This window comes from Jaculus jaculus, chromosome 19, assembly GCF_020740685.1.
Source record: "Jaculus jaculus isolate mJacJac1 chromosome 19, mJacJac1.mat.Y.cur, whole genome shotgun sequence".
Taxonomy (NCBI): Eukaryota; Metazoa; Chordata; class Mammalia; order Rodentia; family Dipodidae; genus Jaculus; species Jaculus jaculus.
Window position 1 is genome coordinate 13,088,547 of NC_059120.1, and position 5,042 is coordinate 13,093,588.

Here is a 5,042-nt window from a genome sequence, read left to right on the forward strand (position 1 = left end):
AAGAAACAATGGCAAGCAGAAGAGAACATCAGATGGGTGCTTACAGCATCCAGCAGAAAGGACTGGAGAATCCCACGGACAGTCATCTCAAGTTCTACCATGGTTGCTGACAGATAAAGCTTCACATTAGCATTTCCCACCACAGGCATTTTTGTGCCGCAGACCAAACAATAATGACCTCTGTTCAATCTTGATGCTGTGCTGGGAGGACTCAGACAGTCTGGGAAATGGTGTATCTTTTAGCTGGTCTTAAGGGTACAATGCTTTCAAATTTGGACTATAAATAAGCTTGTGTCTGAGATGGGCATAGGGGAGGGAGAGGGAGTGGAAGGTGGAAGGACCACCAAATTCTCAAAGCCAGCTCTCAATAGCACACAATCATTTAGCAATATAACTTATTTTACAGCAGCAAAATAACAAAGCCCACTAAACACACAACTATAAAGAAAAACAAGAAAATGACTAGTTAAGGACTTTATTCTTGGGTGGAGCAATAGATCAGGGAGATTCACATGGAATACATTTGAAGTATGACATTTTCTTATTCCTGGCCTGGATGCGAGTATATATATTTTGGCTTATTATTATCATCACTACTTAATTTGTACCTTTAAGTGTATAAAGTCTGCCTAAGGTACATTCCACTTCACAATTTGCATATATTTAAGCCAAAGGATGGAAGAAAGGTAGGAGAAGAGTTAGATGTTTCGACTAGCTACAAATCTAAGGCAATTACCACCCAGGAGAAATGCAAGCGCCAGGATCCCAGTGGCATCAAGAATGGTCAAGGAGAAACAACTTGCATAATAACTTAGGAATTAAGTGACTTGATGTAAACGCCTTGCATAATATATATCCCAGGGTAAAATTCAATAATTGCTAGTTTTCCTTTCTGTACTGTGATATGCGTGTGTGTGTGTGTGTGTGTGTGTGAGTGTGTGTGTGTGTAGCAAAAATGTACTACATAAATCGTCAGTATGAATTTTCAAAGGTCAGTCAGCACCTATCTAGGTTCTGACCACCACCTCTTCTGCTTCCCCAGGAATCCAATTCCCTGATCAAGCCTGTGTTAGGACTGATGATCTAAAGCAGTTAAAAGTTTGGGTATAGGAGTCTGGGAAGATGGTTCAGCAGTTAAAGGCACTTGCTTGCAAAGCCTGCTGGCCTGGGGACGATCCCCCATTACCCACTCTAGCTCAGGCTGACCTAGAATTAACTATGTATTCTCAGAGTGGCCTTGAACTCAAGGCAATCCTCCTACCTCTGCCTCCCTAGTGCTGGGATTAAAAGAGTGTACCACCAAACCTGGCTCTCTCTCTCTCTCTCTCTTTTATAAAGGCCCATGGTTAGCCTTTTAAAATTACTTACACTTTCTATTTCAGTGTCCTTGCCTCTTTATCTTTACATGAAACCCTCATACTGACCAGATTACACACGTGCCTGCTGTTTGTTACCACGTGTTTAAACTTGGCATAACCCAAGTCACACATCTGTCAGTTAAAAACTAGTGTGTGTGTGTGGGGGGGGATGTGTGCGCATGCGTGCATGCACATCGGTATGTGAGTGGCATGGTGCATGTGTGGAGGTCAGTGGACAGCCTCGGGGTGGGGGGGGTATCAGTCCTCACATCATTCTTCTGTTTTGTTGCCAACACCAGACTAGCATGCCTGTGAGTGTAGGGATCCACATAACCCTGCCTCCCATCCCACAGGTGCACGAGGATCACAGATCTGCGTGTTGCTTACATCCCGCTTCATGTGGGTCCCGGGTATCCAAACCTTGGTCGTCATGCTTGTGCAACACAGTGTTTTACCCACTGAACATCCTCCCCAGCCCCTAAACATTAATTTTATATCCTTCATTCCTGATCTTAGTCTGTCTCCATAGACAGGGAACAGATTAAGGGCGTCTAGTCTTCCTTATGCCCACTAGGTTGTATATTTATACTGCAATGATGTCTTATTTTAAATGGATATTGCTTGTCTATCTTAGTACATGTGCAATGGCTTTTTGAGGACAGGAAGCAGATTTATCTTTGCACCTCCCATGATGCTTTGCATTTAGTAAGAACTCAATAAATGCATTGTAACTAAAAAATTTATTCTGACAACATTTGTTGATTGTTACTGTATTATACACGAAAGAGAACAGGATGCCATTTAGGGTTATAACAGGGAGAATACCTATTTATAACAAAAGCTATTCTTTTCAATCTTTCATAAGTTCTTTAATTTCATCCATATAATTTCACACTTTGGGAAACTAAAGCCAAAGGAAATTAACCTATGAGATTATAGGTAGTGGCAAAACTAAACATGAGTCCAGATTTTTCTGTTTACCAAATTTTACCTCTTTCTACTTCATTATATACCACTTCATATTACCCCTGTCAATTACAATGGATAAAATTTTCAGTAGAAGACTGGGCATGGTGGTGCATGCCTTTAATCCCAGCACTTGGGAGGCAGAGGTAGGAGGATTACCATGAGTTCAAGGCCACCCTGAGACTACATAATGAGTTCCAAGTCAGCCTGGAAATTTCATTAGTAGATTGGGCTGGATGTCCCTGTCTTCACCTTATCAAAGGCAGGCTACAAATGTAAAAGCTGAGAGTCCACATATTGTCATGTGTCAAATTTGGGGATTTCACAGAGGAGCAAAAAGTTTGCAAATCTAGATGTTATCATTGTTCTACTAGTACACACCAAAAGAACCACAAATGTATTGCCTGGCACTGATAGACCACAGATTTAGCTATCATACTTTTGGCAAATATACCAGTAAAGTCAGAAGACCCAGATCAAACCTGTTCTAGGTATATTCAATATTAGGAAAAAATATTATTTTTGTTCCTCCCTACAGGTTTTCTGTTAATCACCCTGAGTTTATATTCCAGTCCTTCTGTGAAGGAGATGGGCTACAATTCCATCAGACACTAACTCAGTTTTGTTCTCTTTGAGCGTACTACTTTAATAACAGCTATTTTAATTTCCTTACTATGAAGGAATATCCATAGGGATGAATACAAAACCTTGAATAATAAGTTCATCTCTGAATAAATTATTGCACATCTGCCCAACAAGAAAACTTTGTATGGTATTAGAATGTTATGAATGATTATCATGTTTATAGCTTATAGTATGTAAATTTGCTTTATTTTGGAAATGAATGATATTTAATTTGGTATTTCATTTAGGGCATACTATACAATAAGGCAATATTAGATTGTGTGGATTGAGATTTTAAAAGAATCATAGTACCAGGATGGTTAGCTTGTCTCTGGTTTTGCTTATATGATAGAAAATGGTAGAAAAGCAAATTGAATTGCTCATACATTCTAAGAATGGTCAATTTCAGTTTATCTACTTTGGTCAAGGAAAAATAAATACTTTCATATACATTGCACTTGAAGAAACTTTACTGAAATTCATAACAATCAAGCAGGCAATATAAGTAAAAAATCTAGTCAAATAACTGCATTTTCATATTTTTCCCACTTTTCTCACCCCTGAGAGGAAATGTAAGCAGAAGATGGCCAAGCCTCATTGTTCCTAAGCCTTAGTTGTCTCATCTGTAAAACAGAGAATAAAACTAAGCTTAACGAAAATAGAAGTTATCTTGTAGTGATGACACATAACCTAGTCTTCTGCCACTTGCCAGGTATGTGACATTGCCATGTTATCTAATCTTTCTAAACTTTTATTCATTTGTAAAATGCAATGCGTGTGCGTGTGTGTGTGTTGTTTTGTTATTTGTTATTTGTTTGGTATTGTGTAGGATTCAGGTAAAAAATGGCATGTGAAAACGTTTTTAGTTAGAATTAAAAATGAAGAAAATCACAAGTGTGGTCATGCATTCCTTTAACCCCAGCACTCAGGAAGCAGAGGTAGGAGGATCATTGGGAGTTCAAGGCCACCCTGAGGCTACATAGTGAGTTCCAGGACAGCTTGAGCTAGAGTGAAACCCTAACTTTAAAAAAAAAAAAAAGAAAGAAAAGAAAATCATTTTCAAAGCATCTACCACTAGTACAACTAACACAATACCTCATATCATTTACTTTACATTTCTAAAATTATTTTTATTTTATTTGGATTTAATAGAAGCCCAGAAAACAATATATAAAATAGCCTCAAGAAGTAAAATTATACATCTGTCTTTTCAAGTCAGTAGGATTTCAGATGAAAGGAATGTAATTGATCACAACATCCAAAGATATCTGATCTGCAGTATGGACAAGAGATCACCAAGAAGGGCGCGGGGGGAGGGGGTAGGGGGTGTGAGAGTCAGGGAGAAAGGGAAGGAGAGAGGGGAGGATAAAGAGGGAGGCAGAGTGGGGAGGGAGGGGACTAGGGTAGAAAGGAAGAGGGAGGGAACGATGATTTCTGTTTATCCCACTTCATTTCTTATATGGCTTCTTTGGACTGGATTTAAGAACCCAACCAATCTTAAAGCTGATTAACAAGAGAAAAGCATAAAAATTTTTATTAATTTCACATATACATAGGTATCATCACAAAAAAAGTGATGCTTGAAAAAAAAAATGACCAAAGCATGGTAATGTTATACTTTTTTAGACAAATAATAAATTTGTGAAGGAATGATAGGACCAATGTATATCTGGATTATGGCACAATTCTAAGGGATGTCACTCAGAGCTATATGTGGGGTATGTAGAAAATAGTAGAAGGACTATGTCAGAGTTTGCACACACCAGCTCATTGCAGCATCAAATACAGTATCTGGTGACCAAGGCTATTTTCTTCCCTTGGGATATGAAGGAAATCCTTCCAAAAGAATATAGCTTGCCATATGTAATTAAATACTCCCTTCTGAAGTCATAGTTTCTCAAGTAATATGAGCTTGAAATAGTCAATATACCAATTTGGTGTAGTTTGAGAGTATTTTTAACTCCTTCAATTCTAATACTGCTTCTATTAGGTAATAGTTGTGCAACCTCTGACCAATCATTAAATTTGTGTCTCAGTTTGATCATAAGTCAAACAATGATGGCAATAATACACATCTCATAGTGCTCTTATGAG